The sequence below is a fragment of the Euleptes europaea genome, chromosome 1 (genome assembly GCF_029931775.1).
Source record: "Euleptes europaea isolate rEulEur1 chromosome 1, rEulEur1.hap1, whole genome shotgun sequence".
In the NCBI taxonomy this organism is placed as follows: Eukaryota; Metazoa; Chordata; class Lepidosauria; order Squamata; family Sphaerodactylidae; genus Euleptes; species Euleptes europaea.
In genome coordinates this window covers 138,416,597-138,442,679 of record NC_079312.1, presented here as the reverse complement: position 1 = coordinate 138,442,679, position 26,083 = coordinate 138,416,597, and the positions used below count along the sequence as shown (strand labels likewise).

General features: G+C 41.8%; 1 protein-coding gene and 1 non-coding gene across 2 annotated transcripts in view; both read right to left on the bottom strand.

The window, feature by feature from the left end:
- Window positions 1-26,083, bottom strand: part of SLC39A11 (solute carrier family 39 member 11) — a 437,903-nt gene that overhangs the window by 368,979 nt on the left and 42,841 nt on the right. The gene's annotated exons all lie outside the window — the stretch shown is intronic.
- Window positions 17,321-17,392, bottom strand: TRNAI-GAU (transfer RNA isoleucine (anticodon GAU)). Its single transcript has one exon. It is a non-coding gene; the product is annotated as a tRNA-Ile (tRNA).

Genomic DNA, 26,083 nt, shown 5'->3' with positions numbered 1-26,083 from the left:
AGGTTGGATGGCCATCTGTCAGGAGTGCTTCCTGCATGGCAGGGGGTGGACTGGATGGCCCTTGTGGTCTCTTCCAACCTTGTGTGCTTTTGTGAAGACAGCCACCCTACAGGGTCAAGGTCAGCCTTCTGAAGCACTGGAGATGCAAAGTGGAGTTATAAAATCCAGATATAGGAGAGCTCTAATTGTAAGAACTGAGCATATTCAAGCAGGTGAGGAAGAGGTAGCAGAGGGTTCAGCACAATTTAAGAATTCTAACCTTCACTTTGTTGAAGATCAGACCACATGGGTCTATCTAATCCAGGATCTATTTTTCACAACTGTCAACCAGATGCTCCAGAAGGACTCCCAAAAGGGGCAGAGTGACCAAGGGTCCCTCTATTGTCTCCCAGCAACTGGCATTCAGAAATATTGCCTCTGAATATGGAGGCCTCATTTAGCCATCATGGTTAATAACCATTATCTTCCATGAATTTATCTAACCCATTTAAAGCTACCTAAGTTAGTGTCTACATCCTAAGGAAGCAAGTTCACAAACTCTTTATATGGTGAGAGAAGCAGGATTTTGTTTTGTACATTGTTAATCTACATTGTTTTGTACATTGTTAGTCTTATATTTGTTTATTCAAATAAGTACGTCCTGCATTTCCTTGTACATCCTGTCATGGTGGCAATCAGTTTATTAAAAACAGTGCAAATGACAGCATACTAAAACAAACAAAAAAACAACCCCCAGTGACATAAATTGCAACTCAAATCCCACCAAAAGTCTTGCATTTCATCCTAGACATCTGAAGAGAAGGAGTCCTCTTCACCTTTCCCAGAGTTGAGTGCAATGACAGAGAAAGTGTGGACTTTGGTGGAAGACAAACATGCAACATACACAAAACCGCACCCTTCCTTTGACCTGCCGCCCATCATTCTATAGCCTCTTCAGAAAATGAGAAGAAAAGGCACCTGACTGCAATTCCAGTGAAAGTTTTAGAGGACACAGGTTAAATCCAGCATGGTATTAATGGTTAGAGGGTCAGATTAGGATATGGAAGACCAAAGTTCAAATCTCTACTGATTTATTTACCTTATTCAAATATTTGTACCTTGTCTTGCCCCTTGGGCTTACAGAAGCTTACTGGCTGACCCTTGTGATAGTTCCTCTCTCTTAGCTTACCTCACCTTATAAGGATAAAACAGAGAGGGGGGAACAATGCTGTAATCCACTTTGGATTGCCATTTGAGAGATTGAGCATAAATACATCATCAGCATCATCAAGTGATCTAAGGTATAACAGGCATCCTTAGGTGGTACTTTTAGCCTACCTCTTTGCCCAGTGTACTACTATGGACATTTCAAAAGCTCAGTACATTTGGTTCATCGAAAGAATAGATCGAAAGTCCTTCAGGGTAAAAGCTCAGTACATTTGGTTCATCGAAAGAATAGATCAAAAGTCCTTCAGGGTAAAAGCAAAATAAAATTTAACAATAGTAGTTAAAATTAGACCCACAAAGATACTGAAATGTGAGAACTGAGCCATGGTGCTACAGAACTGCAACATTTGAGCTGCTTAAAAGAAACGTTCAGGTGAACATGGTTAATCCAGTTAGGCAATTCATGCCCCAACACGTGCATTCTTACCTCCAGAAAGTGAAAATGGGTCGGTCAGAAAATATCTAAACCCGAAGACAAGCTATGTTCCCAACAGTCCTGTGACCATGCACCATCTGATGCTTAAAAGGAAAGATTTTATTCTTTAACATCTCTGCGGCTATCATTTTTAAAAGTCCACACCAAGACCATGGCAATAATTGAATTTCACAGACTTGATAGGTGTTAGCTGCGATGTGAAGAAATCTGATAAGAGGGGGAAACTAATCTTCTGTATTGCGCATTCACCTCATCTGGTGAGGAAATAAAATCTTTTATCAAGTCTACAGACCCCCCCCCCCAGAAAAACAGCAAGAAATGAGTACAGGCCCCTCACAGGAATGCAACATTAATCTTGAATGCAAAAGAGGAAGGGGAAAGAAGTCAGGTTTTTGTGCTTCAAAATGATGTACTGAGCAATTGTATCAGCCTGCAAGAAATGCAGCCATCATAAATCTTTAGCTAGAGTCCAGAAGAACTGGATTCTTAATGGTAAAATGACAAGGGACAGGAGATTAAATAGTAACTAGTAAACCGGATTGAACAAAGATTTTCAAATGGGATCTTTGGTGAGTTTGTTTTATAATGCAGTGTAAGATACATCAACTCAAAAAGATTTAGATTTAGGGACAGCTAATTTCTATATTTTGATGTGCTATTGCAAAACTCTCCTGGGGTAAAAAACATGCTGATGGAAAGCTAATGAATGAGCCTAATTTGTTTTTTACAAGGAAGAAAAAAAAGAACTGTTCCACAAAGAATTTCTACCTCTCTGTTCCACTATTAGTAAATTACTTGAAAACATAAATTAAATTGCCATCATATTCATGTTGCAGTCAGTGGAAATGATAAACAAAAGGATGAAGACTAGCAATCACTAAACATAAGTCACTGGAATTATAACAGAACCCAATTCCCTGGTTCCTAGCCAACCCTATTAACAGGTCTTCCCTCACATTTTTTGACACACAATTTTTACAAGGAAAAAAGAAGAAACTGTATCAGTATCTGCAGAATACCTGCACAGTCACTGACCTACCAGACTAAAGGTGCTCTACTAGTGACACACTGCTGATCATTAGGTGCCTCACATCCCACTGACCCACCCAGTTGTTGCAATCTCATGGAGGAAGCAGAAACAGAAAACTTATTAAGCTTCTAACAGGCCACAGGACACAGACTGGGAGCAGTGTTTCACAAACGTTACAAATATACACAGGCCTAGTTTTTGTAGAGATGTATGGCTTTTGTTACCTTTGCTGGATTCATTTTGTTTTTCCCCATCTGCTTACTTACAGCTGAACTATTTGACAAAATTGTGTCTGGGAAAGGAATTCATTCTTGAGATCAGGTGCAGAGTATCCAAGTATAAAAAGTCAGCATGGTTTGAGTGTCGGTGTTAAATTAGGGCCAGAGAGATCCACCGCATCACTGGAATACAAGAGATCATAAGACCCTGAAGCTGTGCAAAGGCCATCAAATGAACTGGGGATGCTTTTCGCATCTCCCGGGCGATGGCTGTCAATTGGATGCCTTGTCATCCAGGAGGAAGAGGGCGTTCAAGACAGTGTCTATGGATAGTCCCAGGTGCAACAGTTTCTGGGAGGGTTCAAGGTGGTTCTTGGCTCGGTTGACTAAAAAACTGTGATCCTCCAGCATTTGCAGTATGAAGCCTGTTTGGATGTGACTCAGGTCCCTGGAAGGGGCGCAGATGAGAATATCATCCAAATACGGGTGTATCTGGATGCCTCTTGTGATGGACAAGGAGTTAATCTGCAAAAATAGCTCACAGAAACCAAGAAGGGGCAGAGCCAGAAAGCTGACACTGAGCTCTGAGGAAAAGAAAGGATTCAAAGCTTGGTAACCAGCCTGAGAGGGGGCTGTGGAAAGAGTCTAAGATTTGTAACCAGCCTGAGAGAAGGCTGAGAAAGGATTCTGAGCTTGGTAGTGAGACAGAGAAGAAGTGTGACTGTACTCTGTGAACCTAAGGATTCTGTAAAGCCTAAGCTAATAGAACACACAACCTGTGGAGTGCAGGATTGAGAACTGGGTGAATAGGGCCCATTCTCAGGTCACAAAGGGGAATTAGTCTCTGAGGCAGAGCTATTCCGGTTGCAGGGTGGGGTGGAGGATTACTGCCACTGGTGTGGGGTCGTCCGTGAGAACTTGAAGAGGGATTTTGGATATTTCCCCAAACTTCTGGAAGTTCTCTGAGAAGAAAGGGTTTCAAACTCCCTTCACTCCTGTGAGCTAAGCTGGGAACAGAGTCTGTGAAACTGAATCTGTAACAGTTCTGAGGGACAGAAATAAGAACTGAAGAAACCTAACTTGTGAAACATCTAAGCTAAAGACAACTTGAGTAACACCTAAGGTAAGCTATCTATCTGAAGAAATCTTGTGTATATATATGGGGTTTTGTGTTTCCCCTTTTCCTTAAAACTCTATCCTCTGAGTTCTGTTCAATAAACTTCCCTGTTTTGTTTGTTAAAGTTAAGAAGCCTCTTGTGTCAAATTTCTCTCTGAGGTAAACCAGGGTGTGGGACTGGAGGAGAAGGAAAATAATCTCCTCACTATACACTCAGGCTAACACTTTCCCTCAGCATATATAGCCAGGCTGAGAGAGTGGGGTATTAAAGAGGGTAAAAAGGGGGGTGCCAATGCCACTAATATCACCAGGACCTTCGTGAACATCCTGGGCGCAGAGGCCAGTCCAAAAAGGAGTGCTCGAAATTGGAAGTGCTGCTCCTGGAAAACAAATCGAAGGAACTTCTGATGGCAGGGGTGGATGGGGATGTGAAGGCAGGCCTCCGTGAGATCTATTGACGTGAGCACCAAGGGCACCATGTTAGAAACCCCTGCCCTATGTAAAGAAACAGGGTTCCCCAATTTCTTTCTGTTACAATTCTTTGGTTCAGGCTAAGGCCTAGGATGATTTGATATTAAACTCAGGAGGCCAAAGAGAGGCCAAAAGCTCACTCAGCAATTTATGACCGTGAGATACTTTCGTTTTGAGGAATTTGCTTTAAAGGAAGGGGGCAGAGCTCACCAGATGCCAGCTATTCCACCTCCCTTCCTCCCTAAATTGAAGGACATTAGTTACCCTGGTAACAAATCTGTCGGCCTTGTGCTTATCTCTGACTTGAGGATGGCCAGGTGCTTCGTATTACTGCAGAATCGAAACACCTTTGACATCCTGATGCAACAGAGAGGCAAGAACATGACAAGACAATAAATTAATGGTTTATGATTCTCTTCGTGTTCTCATTGGCATAGGGGGCCTACGTTACTGAGTTTACGAAGATAAAAGTAGGCCTCGTTCAATTAGAAATCATAAACGTTAGGTTATGGCTGGTCCATGCCTGACTTAATCAAATGCTTGTTTTGGATTTGCCCTTTCGCAGGGGGAACCTTTGTCTGACTGAACTGTTGGAACTTGCATGCTGAAGCCAGGACGCATGAATCTTTGGAGAACTGGTAACTTGTAACCAAACCTCTTGAAACTTGCCTTAAAAACTTTGCCAAATGTTTGAACCTAAGAAATCTGACTGTGTAGCTAGATATATTAAGCTTTGTTATTTTTGTGCTTTAATCCTTCATGACTTTTCCTTTCTGTAATGAGCCCAAACTTTGAAAATAAATCTTTAATCTATATCTGGCTGTGTCTTTTGATTCTGTGGGTCCCAAGACTAAATCTGAAGTGCCTTCTTGTTTGTGTGACCACCTACCAAGGCTTAAAACCTTTTGTTAGCATAATCCTCGTCTGCTGGGCATCCTACCTTGCAGGAGAGGTGCTGTGCTGTAATTTGGAACCAGCCAGCAGAGGCTGCCCCTATCCTCTGCCGGAGCTAACCGTTTGCATGGGGGCTGGTGGCAGCTACCCACTGAGCAAAGGAAAACTCCTGGGCTCAGTGTTTTGTTCAACAGGAGAGCTCGGCCCAAACCTTAATAGAGGTCCTGCCCAGCGGAGGCTGGGTGGCTTTCCTCTACACCCTAATCATCTTGTTTGCCCTCTTCTGTACTTCTATATGCACTAGCAGTTATGTTGCATGTAACATTTTTATAGGAGATCCATGATAAAAGTCAGTTGATCCAAGCCAGAAATCAAGATCTCTTGCTCTCAAGGGGTTTAGGGGGCATAGCATCCACTCATTTTACAATGAAGACCCTTAACAAAAGATTGTGCTGCTGTATTCGAGGAAAGGGACCAAGGAGTAATGCAGATTTCATTATGGGCCTTTCCCTCCATAAACTGAGCAATGAGTGATTCCCTGGCATATAGTGAGGCAAGTCTGGGTTTATCAAGGCTTATCCTAGTCCATACACAGTGCCTGGGGCAATACAAAGATTAAGAAACAGTTACAAATTTGCCCTTTAGAAAAAGCAACGTTGGCCCATTAAGATACATACCAACAAGCTGCAATTTCTTTGATTTATGCAGCAGCATCATTGTGTACAGAACTTAAAAGAGTACAAGATAAATAGGTCCTATCCCAAGAAGCTTACAGTCTAAAATGTGACAAAAGGGAGATAAAGACAAGGAAAGAGGGTGTGATATGAGAATATGCATTCATTCCTGAAACTTACCCTTAATAGGTGGGAACTAAGAAGCTATATCAAATATAGGTTTTGATGAGAAAGAGATGGGTTTTGATGACTGACTTAAAGGAAGCAAGGAAAGCTGCACCACACAGGTGTCCTGGGAGGTAGTTCCGGCCACAAGGGACAGCAACAGAGAAAAGGGAAATGTTGCATGTTTTATTCTTTGCTCTGTGACAATATCCATTCGACTGGAGCTCCTTCCTGTCACTTGTTTACCCAGCACCATCACAAACCTTAAAACTGTCATATCCCATAGTATCATTTTTGGTAACAAAATGGATTCAAGAAACAGGATCAGTAAAACCACCAGGCTGTTCACATGGCATGCTGAGAAGGATTTAATGGCCTTTCAAAATTTAAAACATGCAGCATTTTCAGCTAGATTAGTGGGAAGGTTAGTGGCAAGGCTCCATAGCAGAGAAGAGTTGCACATTATACCTCATTACCTTGCTAAATGCAATTATATGCAGGCAAAGAGAGAAAACATGCTACTGCCAATGTGTGTAAAATGAATGAAATTTAGTAGGAGGCTTTTATTATCCATGCAGGCACACACTAGATCACGAACCAAACAGATGCTCTCTTTTTATAGTAGGAGGGGGATGCGGAAACAGCTGATCTTTCACAGGCCCTCTGTATCAAGAGCTTTCAAACTGCTAATCCACCACCAATACCACATGCCCTTTTAAGAAGCTGGAAGTCAAACATGAACACCATGACTGATGCTGACCAAGCCGGAAACCAGTCCACATTAATATTCATCCAGCCTCTCTCTCCTTCTGTTGAGCTGTGCACTTTGGGAATAAGCACCCTGTTAACTCAGTTATCAGTGTTTCTGTACAATTACACAGCACTACCTAAGGCTATATCAAGCTACCATAGGCTCCATTTCTCTCTCAATGTGCTCATCCTGAACACTGCCAAATGCTACATGAGCCATATGTAATCCAGTCATCAGACAGATAGCAAAGGATTGTACCCACATCCCCAGAAGCTTTTGAAACAACCATTTTACAGAACTTAAATCTGCATCTTACAGACTACAACACTTTTTAGTTGAAAATTTGGGAAAGGCCACCTTACCTGACCTTAACAGAGCTTGCAGTATAGCCACACTAAATGTCTAAAACTGAGGTTCCATTGTGCTTAAACCTGGTTGACACATGCAAGAAAATGAAGAGGCAGAGCCCTGAAGCAGGCAAATGGACTGTACCTCTCCAGTTTGCACATGAAAAGTTGTGGAAGATTCGGGACTCTTCTTCAATGTTAAACAGTTTTTAAAAATCAACACAGCAAGGAAAGGAGGGGTTAACTTCTCACTGTTGTGCTATTTTTCTGCTTGAATTGATTTTTGATGCAAAACAGTCCAAGTTATAATCCTTTACCAGTAGCCGGGATAAGTGCTGTTTATTCCACTCCCCTCAGGACTCTGCCACTTGATTGCCACCCCATTCTCTTACAAGTGTGACAGAATAACAAACTTCTTACATCAGCACCTCACCCACAGCAAGTTATTATACCAGTGTTAAATGAGTAATGGCATTTTACTTCAATGACTACACCACGTAACAGCTGTCTAAAAAAAGAAAAACCCGGGAAGAGGCACCGTAAAAAACAGATTCCAATTTGTAAATCAAGACAGTAGCCAAGATGGTACCAATAGGTTTTCTGTCCCACCTCGAACACTTCACCCTAAGTCTGATTTTTCTGAAAAAATGACCTTGTAACCTGTGATATGAAAGCTTCTATTTAAGAAAGATACCTTCTTTTTAGACGAGGAACACTTCCTGGTTTAAAGAGAAACCATGGCAGTGTGTGCCCCCTGAAGTGGACATATCCTATAGGTAATCTGACCCACACTGCCAAAATTGCCACCAGTTCAGGGTAGATGTTGTAGCAGAGATGTTAACCTAAGCAGGCAATCTCCACTTAAGTTGGGGGAATTAGCTGGGGAGACAGAGAGCGACAGGGAGTAACTAGGATCTTTAAGCTATGCATACCAGGGTCGTCCCTGGTGAGAATTCTTAAATGAGCAGGAGGTTGTATAATTGAAACAGGTTTTATCAAAGAATAATAATAAAATAAGAAATATATATTTCAAGCAATAACTATACACACACAAAGCATACAAGAGCTGACTAAGAGAAAAGGAAGGAAGTTAGGGTTTCAGGGATGGGTGACAGTTACCAGTCTTGAAGGGATGTCCAGGGAAAGCAGAGCAAAGGAGGAAAACAATCAGTGTTTCCAGGAGCAAAAGGAAAAGCCCCCACACAAGTGGGGGTGAGTGCAGGGATCTAAGATACACACATACTATGAATGGCCAAAGGATCAATACCAGGTAAGCAGGCAGAAAAGCCAGAAACAACAAAATAATTGCTTTCCCGGGGTTCTAACAAAAGAATAGGAGAGGCTTGAAAGTCGTCAGGACCCAAGAGAATGCCTGGGCTATTCACTTGAATACTGATTGATTGCTGGGATGGGTGCAGATAGGGTAAATAATGGTCTGCTTGGAGTCACCTTAGAGTGACACAATGGGAATTAGCTAGCCCCATTGTCCAGCCAGACACACCTTAAGGCCAGGGGGAAAGTTCAGCTGCCAACCACCTTCCTGCCCAGGCTTGACACACAAGATGGATCCCAAAACTCTCTGAGGGGCATCTGTTATATGGGGAGCAGTGTCTTGCTTTGATGCCAGTCTTTGGCCCCCATGCCTCCATGGCACCCCCTAATGGGAGGAGGGGTCCAACTGCTTACAGAAAGGCACAAGATGCCTTGAGTTACACCCAGGAGACCCCAATCTCAGAGAAAAACATTATATCTCAAGAAATAGCCAGCTGAGAGGAGATAGGTTTCCTACACGGAAATAACCATTTGCCCTACTACCAGAAGGGGCAAGACGTATGGCTATTTGGATTACCTGAGTTGGGCCATAAAGGTTTGAGATGTGCACCTTAAATTGATTGGAGAAAAGGATGGGGTTTCACTCCCAAACTTACAATAGGGCAAAGGCAAGTCTACCAAGCTCGGACAGGAAGAGTTAAAAAGGCAGGACACCTTGTCAGAAGTGCTCCAGTCATGACCAAGAACAATGGAGGGAATAGTGAACTCTGTTTTGACCAGTCTCTGTTTTCAGTCTTCCAGCAGGCTTGTGTCCATCCCAAGGAAGGGATGCCAAGGTAACATGCCCCTCAAGCTGCACATAGCCAAAGGAGCATAACGTTTCCTCACTACACTGAGAAGGTAGAAAAAGAAAAGGAGGAGTGTGAATTGTGGTAAATACTGCCTAAAGCAGGTGGGGGAAGAAAGTGGGGCAAGTCCTCTCACATGCACACTTTAATCTCCCCCCCCCCCCCCGTCATACCAGATGTGTCAAGACCATGTTCTCCCTGATACTTCACTGATCCTGGAGGAGGGTTTTTTTTAGCTCCTGTGATCATGAATATGTCAGGGGGTAAAGGAGCCCCGTGGTGCAGAGTGGTAAGCTGCAGTACTGCAGTCCAAGCTCTGCTCACAACCTGAGTTTGATCCCGACGGATGTTGGTGTCAGGTAGCCGGCTCAAGGTTGACTCAGCCTTCCATCCTTCCAAGGTCGGTAAAATGAGTACCCAGCTTGCTGGGGGTAAAAAGAAGATGACTGGGGAAGGCACTGGCAAACCACCCCGTAAACAAAGTCTGCCTAGTAAACGTTGGGATGTGATGTCACCCCATGGGTCAGGAATGACCTGGTGCTTGCACAGGGGACCTTTACCTTTTTAAAGTGGGTACGGAATAAATTAAGGAAGTTTATATTTAAGAAATATGTTTATTATAAGCAGATAACACCTTGAACACTTTAAAATAGCTAATTTTATTCAGCTTGCATGCTAACAATTCAGACACTAAAAATAATACATACTTGGGCTTACCAAGAGGGTTATGGAGGTTCAGTTGGTTATGAGGAATTTGTTGACTCTCCATTCATTTCTATGAAGACCCCTCTGGAAATATGGCAGCCTCACCTTGAGAAGAAAGCTGTCTGCAGCTCTTCCTCTGTTGCATATATAGTGAAATGATATTGTGACATTATGACAATGTGATAGCATGAACAGACCTGGAAAGCTAGAGCCCTATTCCACATTCTCAACCAGTGTCAGTTCATGCTGCCAGGCATTTGTGTTTTGGATTAAGGTAAATCCATCTTTTATTACAGTGGCTTTTGCCACATTGTGTTTCAATATTCGGTACATTACTCCATTTTATGCTACTCTCTGGCTCATGTAAAGTGCTTTTTTATTAACTGATCTGGCAGTTTGTTGGAGAAGGGCATTTTAATGTGCTCTTCCAAAGGCAACAACAGAAAGGAGACAAGCATCTTTCAAACATAAAATCAAAGTACAGAAGTATAAGAAAGCCTACATACGAAAGCATGTGTGAATAAGAACAACGCGTTGAACACCAAAATGCGGAACATGTTGTAACAACATAATTCACAACTTGTGTAGTATATGGAAATACAAAATATAAATAAAATACCTGTATAATAACATTAATTTATTTTATTTAGAAAAATTATATGCCAACTCTCCAAAGAGTTGTTCCGGAGACCATGGTCAATATAGGCATCAATTATAGAAAGCAACCAAAAAGCTGTTTCAACCAAGTCTTTAGAATTCAACAAGAGCTCTGAAATTTCCTTTATTTGTTGTGATCATAGATCAGCCAAGATTGATACACAGTCACCACTACATCTACATACAATAAAATTTCAAAGCCACATAACAGGCTGATTTCAATAGTACTGCCATGGGGCAGTATGGGTCCTCCTCAGAGGAGGAACTCTACCAGGAGAATTCAGCCCCAATGGAGCTGCCTCTGACCTCGCAGCCTGAAGTGGGGCCTGATTCAGCACAGCCTGGTGAGGAGGCTGACAGCCCTGAAGCTGGTGACTTTCCAGAGCAGGCACAAGACTTACAGTCAGAAGTCATGGCAGAACCAACCCGGTCCTGCTCAGAGCCTGGACCCAGTCGCCCAGCTGTGAGCCCTCAAGCTACTAAGGCAGCAAAGGATGACAGGTGGAGGCAGCAGCAGAGAAAGGCACTGGTGGCTAAAAGGCATAGGGCCCAGCTGGAAGCCAACCGGCATGTGCTGGAACAGCAGCAGAACAGTGAGTCCTCGCAGGAGGAGGACTGACAGATGCCAGATGCCAGAAAAGCCTCAACTGAAAAGCCCAGGGTCAAGGAAGCAACGCAGTGAATACCTGAGCAACCTGCTGCCTCCCAAGCCTGAACAACTCTCTGTGCCTTTAGACCTTGGACTGGCTGTTTGGGCTTCTGACTCTCCGTGACCCTCGACCTTGGACCAGCTATCTGGACTACGAACCGTAACTCTGATTTGGCAAGTACTGGACTCTGATTTCTGCCTTTGACAAACGGACTTGTTCTTTGGACTCTGCTTTACCCTCTCCCTGCTGTTGCCAACTGCCTGGAGCAGTATCTCAGAGGCACTGCAAGTGGAGACCTGAGCATTGGCAGCTAGCCAACACAAGTACAGACATAATTAATAAAAAGATTTAAGCAGCTGCTTCCTTGTTAAACATGCCAAATCACAAAATTTGGCCACCTAAAAGGTAGCCTCATTAGAACAATCTGAAAAGAAGGTAAAGGTAGTCCCCTATGCAAGCACCGGTTCATTACTGACCCATGGGGTGACGTCACATCACAACGAAGAGGGAAATATAAAATTTGTTAAGGCTGGAAATGTCCCTACACAGTGGGCAATACAATAACATGTGATCAACTGTTTCAATCTGTCCATTTGGCAGGGGCAAACACATTGGGGTAAGGAATACGTGCATATCTCCCTTCCAAAAGAGCTGATGATAAAGCATTAAAGCGAGCCAAGGTGTAGTCTCCTCAGTATTTTGGGAATTCTAAACCATACAGATAGTCTGGTGGAACAAAGTTTTTACCATTGTTCCCTACCACTGGATAAGGCTGTGTCCACGCTCTGCCCACCTGAAACTCTATATTCCAGATTCATTGTTTAATTATATGTTTGACTCCCATAAATCCAAGAGGGCATAGGACTACTGGTGTAAACCCATCAAAATGTTATTTCTCCTCAATAGCTGCCACCCAGCATGAGAGGAAATAATCTGAAAAGATTAATGAAGTTAATCCAGAAAGGTTCAGGCAAAAAGCTCATTGCTTGGCATCAACCGTGCTTCAAGTGGCACCATCCCTAACTCTTATCTAAGAAGGGCATTGAGACCACAGTGTGGGACCCCAAAAATGGATCTGAAAAATTTAGGTTTTATTGCCTCAATGGAACAGAAATTTTCATATATAAGCATAGCTGTGACTCATACATAAGTTATGGAATCACCTTACCATGGAAAGATTTGATTATGTAAGAAATATGTGATTCCCCCATTTGCAAAAAAGAATCTCAGGGTGGCTGATAGGACTCTTTGGACTGTCTCAGTAGTGTGGGCCATCTGAGCTTTCCACAAACCAGTCAAGCAGAAATATACTCCTAGATATTTTAAAAACTGTACCTGCTCTATGTCATGGCCATCAACCTGCCATCTATGTTATCAAACGTTTTTGGTCTTTTAAAAAATTTATTGTTAACTGTTCATCCTTATAGCCTACTGAAATCCAAGCCCTACTTCAGAGTGACATAGTATAACCATGTCATCTGCATATAGTACAATGAGAAATGGCCTATTTGCTAATCTAGGATAGCGGAAATCCAGGCTAGTGAAGGATCAAGCCATTGAACTAATATAAAAATTAAATAACAAAGGAGCCAAAATGCATCCCTGTTTCACGCACCTCCTAACAGGGACCTTATGAGATAAATGGCTCTGTGGGTTGCATCTGTCAGGAAATTGGTTCTTGTAGGTTATCCGGGCTGTGTAACCGTGGTCTTGGTATTTTCTTTCCTGACGTTTCGCCAGCAGCTGTGGCAGGCATCTTCAGAGGAGTAACACTGAAGGACAGTGTCTCTCAGTGTCAAGAAATATGTGATTCCCCCTTGACACTGAGAGACACTGTCCTTCAGTGTTACTCCTCTGAAGATGCCTGCCACAGCTGCTGGCGAAACGTCAGGAAAGAAAATGCCGACCACGGTCACACAGCCCGGATAACCTACAAGAACCAATGAATTCTGATCGTGAAAGCCTTCAACAATATTTTGTCAGGAAATTATTTTTGTGCAATGTGAACATAAACACAATCTACAATCTATTGAGAATGCCTCTAATTTGGCCCATAATCAGTCACAGGAAATACTATCAATGCCATTTTATAATCTACATTAGCCACATAAAGAGCTCCATGAGAACTACTACTATATTTCTATACCAGATGGTACAATACCAAACACTAGTCTAAGGTTGGACGGAAGCCTGCTTGTTCCTCAAGCCAGGCCCAGAACTTCCAGCATAAATGCTTAGCATAAAGTTTTCTCACTATATTGAGCAGAATAATTGGGCAATGGTCAGAAGGATTAGATTTATCCCCTTTTTATATATTGGGATAATAATGGCCAAGCCCCAATCACTAGGTATCTGTGCTGTCTGGTCAATAAATGTGAAAAGTGAAGCCAGTACTGGTGCCCACCATTCAATTTGGGGTGGGGGGGATCAAATCACTCCCTGGAGCCTTCCCCAAGTTCAATTGGACTACTAGCCTCTTAATTTCTGTTGTCATAACTGGGAGCCAGGGTGGGAAATTTTTTAATTTTAGCGCTAATGAGGCATCTGGATTTGTCTCTGCGGCATCAAGTGCATGAAAATGTGTCTCCCAAGAATTAACTGGCACAGCGAAGGACAGCCTAGGGGTTTGCTTGAAAATCACCTGAGACCAAAAAAAAGTATAGAATCACAGGATCTTGCTGCCTGGATAACTGAGACCAGACTGCCCTTACTTAATGCTTCTCTTTTTCTTTTTTAATAGCATTTTATACTGTTATTTTTGAAACTGAAACTTGGGAGGAATGGTTCTGGCATTACTCAGCCTATATTGATTAAACTGAGATATTAATTGGTTCTTTGCTATCACATACTCACGACTGAACCACAATTTCAAAGCATGTCTTATTGATGGTAGAGCGTTATCTTTTATTAGCATCTCTTGCCAGCCATGGCATAATTGCAATTAGAAATGTATGGCAGACTCAGAAGACTTCACCATAATTCACGTACTGCATAATTAAGCTTTATCTGAATTTAAGACATCCTTACTTTGTTCATCCACTTTCTTGTGTGTTAAGTGCCGTCAAGTCGCTTCCGACTCATGGCAACCCTATGAATCAATGTCCTCCAAAAGTCCTATTGTTAACAGCCTTGTTCAGGTCCTGCAAACTGAAAGCAGTGGCTTTCTTTATAGAATCAATCCATCTCATGTTGGGTCTTCCTCTTTTCCTGCTGCCTTCAACTTTTCCTAGCATTATTCTCACATTCTATGTTCCTATTATGTGCAACAAACAGCTTTGGACTTTCCTTTTGCATCCATTCATGTCAACAACTGAACGTTCTTTCGGCTTTAGTCCAGTTGCACCATTAAGAATAATGCTACTCGTACTTGTCCTCCATTCTTCCCCAGTAGCTGATTGAGTACCTACCATCCAACCTGGGGGTACCATCTTCCAGCACTATATCTTTTTCCATTTTGGATTGTCTCATCATAGGGCCTTCGAAGTAAGGGTTGGTCAGAAGCCTTCTTCTGTGCAGTACTAACCAGGGTTAGCTGAAGTGGCACTGACGTCTATGAAAAGTCCTCCGCCTCTGTCACCTTCCACTACTGCTGCTGCCCAGTAGCTACCTTCAAAGATTCTTCCACCCCCATCATCCATGGAGCTCTCTGTTCTCTTCTGCTGATGTGGCTGCTGATCCCTGAAAAGGTGGGCGCATCTTAATCTGATGTCTCAGCTGTGACCATTCTGCCTTGAGTGACTCCGCTAGGAGTTTAGCCTCTTGACAGAGTCTCGCCCCCTTACGGCATTGCTCCCTGCTTTGCTGACACACTCAAACCCCCTCATCAATTCTTTTGCAACCAGAATTAGGAAGCAGGTCTACATTGAGTGTTAGATAGCTGGACAATTTGATCCTTAATCTTTAATTCCAGGTCAATTGGCAGATGGTCACTATCTTGATGTGACCTGACTCTCAAACAAAAGCTCTGAAATTAATACACATAATTCATAAGAAAGCCTAGATAACAATGCTGTGCGGTATTATTCAAGAAGTCTTTTCTACACAAGTAACAGGGCTGTATTGCAACAAAATGGTTCAGAAAGATGCTTTGGTAAATAGTTATTTATTTATTTGGATTTCTAACCTGCCCCCAATCCCCAGCCAAGGCCGGGCTCCAAGAGGGTAACCACAAGTCAACAACAATAAAGTAATAAAACCATAATACATCTTTGATTAAAACTCTTAAAACCACCCAGCAAGAATGAATAAGATGGCGTTCATTCTAGCATCATAGTCACTGGAGGGCCCAGCAGAGCAGTCAGTGCCCCCACATAAATACTAAAAAACAGAGAAAGTGGGAGGATAGGGAGGCCAGCACAGATGCCAACCTGTGGCTGCCCTCAACTGTAGGCCTTGTGGAATAATTCCATTTTACAGGCCCTGCAGAACTCTTTAAGGTTCACAGAGCCCTGATGTCACTGGGCAGGGAGTTCCATCAGGCCAGGGCCAAAAAAGGGTTAGGGACTGTGGTCTTTTCTATTGTGTATAGTACATACTGCCTGTTGCTGGAAGTAGGGTCATACTGTGTAATTTTTGCTTCATTTAACACATCATCTTAATACATATGATTTGCTTAGTTCTGTTTTGAGATTTCTGGTTGGTTCCAGATTTCTACAATCCTAATTCTATTGCATTGTTTATTGTATGTCCCATCCTGTTGACTGTATCAACATACTTTGTGTAATCGGTCTGGAGTTCCAGTGAGAAAGGCAGGCTATAAATAATGTAAATAAATAAGTATCTGTAATATGGCTTGATCAAAAACATTAAACAGTACTGGTTGTCAAACTAACATTCTTTTAAAAAATCACCAAAAGACAGTCACTCAATTATTCAAACTATTTTTTTCCAAAGAATGTTGCTTATTCTCAAATGCAAGTGGGAGTTGTAATACAAAACAAAAATACATAAAATTATACCATTGGCAAGCTTTCTATTTGTTAGGCTATATTACAGGCATTTATTAAACTGTACTGTGATTGGTGTTTCTTACAAAGGCAACAAACCACTTTCCCTCCTCTGAGTCAGAAAAAAGAAAAAGAAGGGGATTCAAGAATAACATCTCACTGTCCTGCAGCAAATATTATAAAAGGATGGGGAAAAGAATTCAAAGCAATACTAGAATGCACTGTTATGAGGGTAGTTTTAATCAAGATTTTAGTAGGTAGTTCTAGAGGATTTCCTCTGATTGACAGCTACTTTGAAATGTGTTAATATCAAAAACTTCACAATGAATTCCAGCTTTACAAAGGGTTCAGCTTATAAGACTTCCAGATCTTTTGCTATTGGTGTTTGGAAGCAGAGAGGATCTATCATACCTTTAGTCTTCAGGCAAACTGAAGAGAACTTGTACAGTTTTTAATGAAATTTAAGAATGTTTGTGCTGTTTTAGCCTCTAGGTTTTACATTAAACCCTCATACAAATGGTCCAATGAGAATGAAAAAGCCCAGCCATTAATTCTATCAGGCAGCTAGAACAGCTTTCTGATCATGTGATTCTTAAAACATTAACCACTTATGCCTTCAGAGACATCAAAATGCAACTATTAGCTACCGAAATGATTAGTCCTGTGCTAGCACTCAGAGAAAAATCCATTGCTATCCACTGGAAATTTCCACAGATGGAAGGGATTTCTGTCAATGGAGTGTGACTATCTTGCCCCAGGAACAGCATGAGGGGGCGTTGGAGTTCTGCAAAAGGGGGGGAATTGGCAAAAACTGCACATGAACACATGAAGCTGCCTTATACTGAATCAAAGTCAGTATTGTCTACTCAGACCGGCTCTCCAGGGTCTCAAATAGAGGTCTTTTATATCACCTTCTTGCCTAGTCCCTTTAACTGGAGATGCCGGGGATTGAACCTGGGACCTTCTGCGTATCAAGCAGATGCTCTACCACTGAGCCACAGCACCCTTCCCTCCATTCACATAAATCCTCCAGTAGATTCAAAGCAGTATCTGTTCCCAAATGGTTCCAAATAGCTCCCACCTCTGCCCACAAATCCAATAGTTACTGCAAAGTGCGAACTATTTGCCAAATGCTTCAGCAGCAATATGAGCAATCTCAAAATAAACTAACAGCATTGCCCTAGAAGGGATGACCTGGATACTACTAGTCATCCCTGCCCTTGCTAGGGCACTTTTATAGAAAGGGAGGACTGATGGCAGGGGAAATATTGACATCATGGTAAGCCCAAAAACAGGCCCAAAATGTGGGGGGATTTGAGTCTCTGACGTAATTGTCCAACATGTTGTAAACAGGGAGAATTTTCTTTTCTTGGCTATTCTGAATTTCAAGACCCAGGGAAGAATCTAGTGATCCGTGTGTACAAGGATTGTAGCGCTTTCCTCTGTCCTCTGCCCCCACCCCACCAGCACTCCTTTCCAACACTAGGACCCACGAGGCCCTGCAGCCAACCAGGCCTGGGGAGGGAGGAGAGGGCAAAATAGCCCCATCTGCCCTTTTCTGTCAGCAGAGATCCCCATTTGTCAGCACCTTTCACTGACTGGTCACTGGATGCAATAATGTCTATACATTTTTCTGCAAACACTTCAGAATCAAATAATCGTTCAGCTGAAAGAAACAGGTCACTTCCTTAAGATCTTGTGAGATTCTGATGACTGCACCTGTAGTTTTGAAAGCCTGCATCTGATAGTTTATGCACTTTCATGAGACCTCAGACTGAATCAGAGTTATTGTTTTTACATTTACAGAGCTTAGGGCTATTTGCAAAGACAACAACTTGGGTATTAGAGTGGCTTAACAGTTCTTGTTTCTCTTGTTCGAATTCCCTCATAGCCTTAAGCAGCTGATTCTCTCTGACCAACTCTCTCACACAGACAAGCACACAAAGCAATCAGAAGCGCTATCATCATTTGATGTGATGCAACACACCTGGGAGTCATACAATTTCCTACACAGAAATCACTTCTGTATGAAACACCCTTCCATCTAATAGTATTTGGGGGAGTGGAATCTGAATCTTTTCAGCCAATCACCTCTTATTCACAAGAATTAAAGCTATCACTAGACTATCCTTCAAATGGACGGCTGATTTGAGATGCTGACACCCCTCAACACTTGCCTGACATTCTGTTCTTCATTAAAAATGGGTAATATCCAATTCTGCAGTGCCTTCCCCCCACCCCGATTGCCTACAGCTGTGCCCAAAGGGGACTGGAGATTGCTGTGGCTCCATGCCAAATGATCAATGAAAAAAGCAGCTTTGGCCAGCTTGCTTTCACCACTCAAATTCAATTGGGAGAGCAACACAGAAAAGAGGAATATAAGCTAAAAGTGATACAAAGCAATGGGCCTGTGACGATGGATACTAAAAACATCACAATATTCAGATACCACAACTACATGGTACAACAAGCAACCTCTTCACCCTTGTCCTTCAAAAATACATTCCTTCCATACAAAGTACCATACCCCTTTAGGACAAGATTAATGTTTTACATTTTTAGAAACAATACTATACATGCTACAGACATTATACTTGTTTTCTAAAGTAACTGCATCAGAACAAATGCAAAATACAGGCATATGCCACAGGGAACTTGCAACTGGCTGTGGTTCATTATGGCATGTGCCTGTTGGGAACAAATATGTTTTCCTAGCGCAATATTAAAAAAGGACCTTGAGCAAATGAAATTATTCCATCTTTTTCATAGGAACGTGTTCCTTGAAAAAATCATTTTGATCTAGAAAATACACATACCTCAGCTCCACCTAAAATGTTCTTTCCACTCATTGCTTGAAAAAGTTCTCTAATGTTTCAAGTAATTTCTGAGCCTTTCTTCTCTCATTTCAGTGTTCAGAAGTTGAAAGATGTGCCCATGGTTCCAGCTGTATATTGTGATGGGCAATCTCCCCTTCATTTTGAACTTACAAGCTTTCTTGGGAAGCATTAAAAAAAGTTTGTTTCCTGAGTTTTCTTCTGGCTTATAACTTTGGCAGGTACATGCACATGGTATTTCACCCTGGAAAGCTTACTTTGGTTTCACCTTCTCAGCATGCACACACACACACCCCAACCCCAAGGGCAGCAGCCACAGCTTGGTTAGATGATCTAGTTACATAGTTAGCAGGAGTCAATAAGAGATTTATTATTCTGTTTTGAATATTGTTAAACTACACTGAACATTTTGAAGAAAATGCTAAAACTTCTTTAAAAGTATGTAAAATAAATACACTGCTAAACTTCACCATACAAGCATGACTAACACATATGGAAGGCTGCAAAACTAATGGTTTCACCACTTCCAAAGAACTGTCTTCTGCCTAGGCCTGGGTTCAACAGGAAAAGAAATATACCACTAACCCATAACAATACAGGTCTATTCCAAATGAAAAGGGTTACATAACAACACTGCATTAATCTAAAAGCTTTAGTGGGAGGCACTGGCAGATGCAGATTTTCGCCACATTCTTTTCCAACCCCTCAAAAATTCGATTTCTGAAGTCGTAAGACCATATAGACAGAAAGCCACATAAATTAAAGGGCTTCAGTGAACACAGGGAAGGAGGCAAAATTTCTCCTCTTCCCTATTCTATCACCAGAGCTGCACCTTTGGAAGAAAGGGCTATTTCAATTCCCTGCAGCCCCCTGACCTGTGTGGCTGTGCATGTAGATCCCATGACCCCATAAATCAGCTATCCAGGGCTGGGGAATGGGCAATGTGAAAATATGGGCTGCTTCTGCTGACAGATTGCCAGATCCAACCCATAGGCTCATGACTGCTACCAAGTAGCAACAGTTATTGCCACATGAACGCACATTTCGCAGGGTTAGTCGAAGTTGGTCTGTTGCAGTAAAAAAAAACAAAAAAAACTCCTGTGTGCTTTCATACAAACAGAGGTACTCCTATGGTCTCAAAGTGAAAAGTTATCAGCAGAGCCTTCGTTAGTCAGCAGCAATATATTAGCTTGAGCTGGCTAGGCACAAGAGGAAGGGAGGCTGCCTTAGGATACAGTCCACATGAGGCTTGTTGCTTTAACAAAGGAAAGAATATTCTTTATTGCTATACAAATCCATACTGTGGCAGGAAAGGTGAGATAGCTAGCTAGTTTGAATGCCTAACTAGGAGAGACGAAGAGCGAGTGTTCCCCTCTTGGAGGTAGGGGAGACAAGGGACAACAGGGAGCAGCTAGACAGAAGTCCCTAAGACTAGCAATCTAGGTAACAAAGGGATAGTCACAGAACAGACAAGTAGTTCTACTGTCCCCACCCCCCACCCCCGGTCCCCCAGTGCTGGTGTGCTTGCTGCAAAGAGACCCTCCGTCATCCTTCACTTCCAACACAATGATCCCTGAGATATTATTAAGGGACACAAGTTAAAGAGGGGACATTTTGATAATGTAAGTCACTTCCTATTTGATCAAATATTATATAGAAAAGGGGATAATTAACAGGTTTTTGTTTTTAGCAGCATGAATTAGTTTACTGGAAACATGTTGCAAAAAGGGGAAAGGCTCAACCAAAGATAAGGTTTGCTCTTTCCATTTCACAGGAGAAATATGTTCAGATGTTAAATAGCAATGAAAACAATAATTTGTTTTTAGTTTGAGTTGACTCTACTTGAAACTGTGCAGCTTATTCTTCTTTCTGCTTCCTACTCGCTACAATATTTATCCAGTGTAGAATCCCTCTCAGTTTTGCCTTTCAACCAAAGCTACTATGGTTGGAAACTAGTAGGGAAAACCCATTCACCTTTCTTTTTCCACCTCTGGTAACAGCATCCCTGCCTTAACTATCTAACACAAATGTTTCCCCTTCTTGTCACTAATAAAACTGACTACCCCCTGCATGGGTGATGAAAATGACACAATGAGACCAGGAACAGACATGTTAAGAGTCTATATACTCAGGGAGCACCCAAGAGCAAGGTACTTGGAGCGCTCCCTAGGTATGCAGACAAATCTGACATTGTAAATTCACAAAAAGACAAAACATTCTGGAAGGCATGGGAAAAGGAATCAGGCCCTGAGAGCTCAGAGAATCCTAATTTCCAAATTGTTTATTCAAAAGCAGTTGCTCACAGGCCCCAATCTTGCTAAGAATCCTATGCTGAAATCCTAGCACTGCCACTTTACAGACAAGAGATATGGGTTGGTCCCAAATCCAGATAACTCAAAACAAAACTGAAGACCTTGCGTATTTCCACGAGAGAACCAAGACTTATCTGTCAATACAAACACCTATGCTTGCTGAGACCTGAGACATTAAAAACCTAGAGGATACAAGTTTATTAAACAAATTATGTTTGTAACACAATGGATAAAAATCAATTATCTTTTTTAAAAAAAATTTAAAAAGGATTTTTTAAATTTAAATCAGATTTTTAAAAATAAAATGGTTTTTAATGAAAATTTTATCTATAGTTTTCTATTTAAGATATATTATAGTCCAAAGGTTATTCATTATTAAATAATTATTAGTTTTTAATTATATAGCATGAGGCTGTATATTCATGCAATGTTTAAATTTTTTGGTAAATGAATTCCATTAATCCATTCACAATGTCATAATCTTACAGAAACCTCTGGAAGAGCATTTTGGGTAATCTTTCTATCTAGAAGATATTATCAGATGCTTGGTTTTGCAGTTCTCAAAACTGTGAATTTGTGTCTGCAGAGTTAACATGCTTTCTTCACAGCAAAAATGTTATAAAATAAAGTAGTAGAAGAAGAGTTGGTTTTTATATGCTGACTTTCTCTACCACTTAAGGAAGAATCAAACCAGCTTACAATCACCTTCCCTTCCCCTCCCCACAACAGACACCCTGTGAGGTAGATGGAACTGAGAGACTGTGACTAGTCCAAGGTCACCCAGCTGGCTTCATGTGTAGGAGTGGGGAAACCAACCTGGTTCACCAGATTAGCGTCCACCACTCATGTGGAGGAGTGGGGAATCAAACCCGGTTCTCTAGCTCAGAGTCCACCGTTCCAAACCACCGCTCTTAACCACTACACCATGCTGGCTCTCTCATGTTGTAAACATACAGAGTTGAGAAAAAGACCTTAATCACATTGTTCCTTTGCATATGTATGTACGCAGAATCAACCACTTACACCTTAAGTGCTAAATTTCAAGAAGTTGAATGAATAGAAGATTGTTTGGATTGGAAAAGATCTGCACAAGGAGCTAAGTGTGAGGAGGGAGGGGCAAGCAGTAAAAATGAAAGTGAAACCTTTTGAGCAAAATACTCCACAAGTCTTTATGTAGAAATCCATGATTTACATTTAGTCTTACTGACTAGTGATTTAAATCATGTTTTAAATTTATTTGATTTAAATCAAATCCACCCTGGTTTGGAAGAAAACAAGATATTAAAAATAAAAAATTAAAATTAAAGACTTCATAGTATTTTACCATCATGTATACCATAAACCAGTACAGGTTTTTCCCCTGAAGATGGGTGATCAGGGTGAACCAGTGTATTGGAAATATGCGGAAGAATATTGTATGGCGAGGAGTTTAGGTTGACATGTCTCATTTCCCCCATATTCCTTCTGTAAAGAATGCTGCCCTATTAAGCATAGTTTGTTTTCTTTTTTTCTTACAAGATGGGAGCATTGTGTACCAGGTGTAATCTCAGATTGATTAGGCATTCTATGCTGACTCATGCATCAGCTGGTATGCACGATCAGGAATGAAAAGTTGTGAGCCAGGTGCACTGAATCAACCTAAGGTATCTGGCCTGAGTGACAAAAACCCAAGAGTGAAGACCAGCAGAGAGCTTCAGCACAGATCAGGATCTGGATGCTGTGTAACCTGACTGACGACCCGGGGTCTCTCTCGCTGCTGTACACGGAGCTCCCAGCAGCCGAAGTGGAGATAAGCTCTTGTAAAGTATAAATGCTATATTGTGTGCCAGCTGAATGCTTTGTGTTATAAGCTGAATACTTTGTGTTATAAGCTGAATGCTGTGTGTTATAAGTAAAGCATTGCTTTTCCTTCACCTACCTGTGTATTTATTGCCTCCAAATCCAAAAGAACCTCTGCCTTGGCAGAACAACCAAAGACGCAATTTATACCCTGAAATAAGAGTTCAGCAGGATAAGTCACTTTTAGTGCTATAAAGTTGCTTCTTAGACTTGATACTAAGAATTAGTCACAGTTTGGAAAATGGACAGTTTTTATGCCTTGACAGCTGAGAATGGCTTTTTCCTCACTATGATTCTGATCAATGGAAACAATATAAGCAGAATGATTGTGAGGGAGCACGGTGTGGGACAAAAAGAATTATTAGGCCTTTCGTTCACATAACCTCAAAGCAAACAGCAATACAGAACATGCAACCTGCCTGAGAGAACCTTCAGAAACATGACTTCCTTATGTCTTCTGCATAAAATTACACCCAAGTTTCCATCCAAACAAAAGTTGTGGAGTGCGCAACCTCTGTTATCTACTTTGTTTCAACTACCAAAGCAATACAAACCTAGTCATTCATAGCCAACCCTATCCAAAGAAGCTATGATCAACTGGGGGGGGGGGGAGGTGGCTACTTGTTTACCCAATCAACTACTCCACCGAGTAACAGTATTTTAGAAATATTTATATTCCCCTTTTCTGCCCAACAGGACTCCAAAGCACCTCAAAATAAGTGAAATATAACAAATATAGTATGTCTTGTTTTTATTTTTAAAAGAGTTGTAAAAGAGAAAGGCTTGGGGAGCAATGTGTATTGTTGTCTCCCGAGCTGCTGCTCTTTAAACATTCTCCTGTAGCAAATAGGTCCCACATCCACACACAACCCTCCCAAAGTATGCTGCTAAACCACCAGGCCCAGGTAGCACCAGATGCCTTTATCCCTAAAGGGTGAGGCTTTTCTCCACCCAGACAGCTGGAGAATCTGTAGCTCCAGGTTCTTCCTGGCAACAGTTGAAAGTGATGGAGGAAACAGATGGAGAGTGATGTGTACAGCCCTCTTCTAAGCCCTGAACTGCTTCTTAGCTACAGATAAGATGCCTGCCTAGAAAAAATAAGGCAGCTTTCAAAGTGTGGATCCCGATTCTTTTACCAAATCAAAAATAATATAAATACATTTAAACCCTGTGACCTCCCAACGTCAGGACGCTGGCAGCTGCTCTCAAGCACATGAGCACTCCATTCTCTATTATAATTAAAGTTTACTTAAGCTGGTGGTTGCATCAAGCAATACACTGAAAAAAGATGACCATAACTGCTCTTGCACAAGTGATCATAATACCCTAAGGCAGTGAAACTACCAGCTGAGATATTTGCCAGGAAACCGCCAAACTGTTAAGGGTTAATGGTGACTATACAGAAAAAGGCTTATCGGCTTTTGAACTGCATGATCATTCATTGATAGCTTGGCCCATACGGGACGTATACATTGGTATACAAATCAATCAAAGGTAATTGCCTGAGTTAGTAGCAAGCTTACATATTTTTTAAAAATTAATTAATTCATGTACTCTGAATTTTACATCAGCTTATAAAAGAAATATGAAAACTGTGTATTATAGTCCCCTGCCATGCAACCTTCTGCATAAAGCCAATCAAGGTTTTAGCTGTACCATCTAAAGTCTGCTTCTTATAAGAAGAAAACTCTGTGCTGCAGGTTAGGCAGCCTGGGACAATAGACCGTCAAGAATGTAGTCTCTTTTCTGACAGTACTGACCTCCTCAGACCACCTCCTCAAGCTGAGCTTCCCTACAGAGATAGTTACAGCCACTTTAATGACAGGTAGTGCTTGGTTAAGGTACTCTCCCATTCTGGTAGGCTCTCTGATTCGATGCTTCTGGCTAGCTGCTTTCTTTTAGTTTTTGTCTTTTGGCCTCAAGTTCTACATTTGGGGAAGGCATAGCCCTACAGTCAAGACACTCCAGAAGGGCTTTAGGATGAGGTACTTTCCTGGGCTGTAGTTGACATGCCCTAGCAATTTCCCTGCCAGAAATTTTGTTAGTCTTTAAGGTGCTACTGGACTCCTACTCTTTTTTACTGCTAGCAATTCCTTGGTCAGCTACTTTCTCAGCCTACCTCAACACAAACTCTCACAATCCATACGCAAGCTTCATCCTAAACACTACACTAACCCAAACAAAAAGGCCTTTCCTCATCTCTAGACATCTCTTGGACTTTTCACAAACCTCACTGACACAACTACAGACCAAGAAGATTCCTTAAGCAGTAAATGGAAATGACAGAAGATTGCTTGCTTCTGCCTCTTCAACCACATGATTGCAAGCTACTCTTCTGTCCTCTTGTCAGACAGTTCAGTAGGGAATGGAAGAGATGTGGGGTAAAAGTTCCTGCCTGCTTGTCTATGCCCTGGGGAATAGCCACCAGGAATTTCTGCACACTTGCCACACTAATACTAAAGCCCAACACAAAGGAAGGAGAAGGCATTAGTTAATAGACCACTAGGAGGTGTACATGGACTTGGAGTGCAGAAGGAAAGAATAGGTGCCTACGTGCACTGGTTTCCAAGGGTACAACTCTCTGCTACTCTATGTTTGATCTTTACACAGCCACTACCATCGAGCACAAGCAGTGATCCAATCTGAAATGCACACATTGGAGACATTAACTTGAAGGGGCCAAAAAAACATGGTGATACCTCTTCCGATAT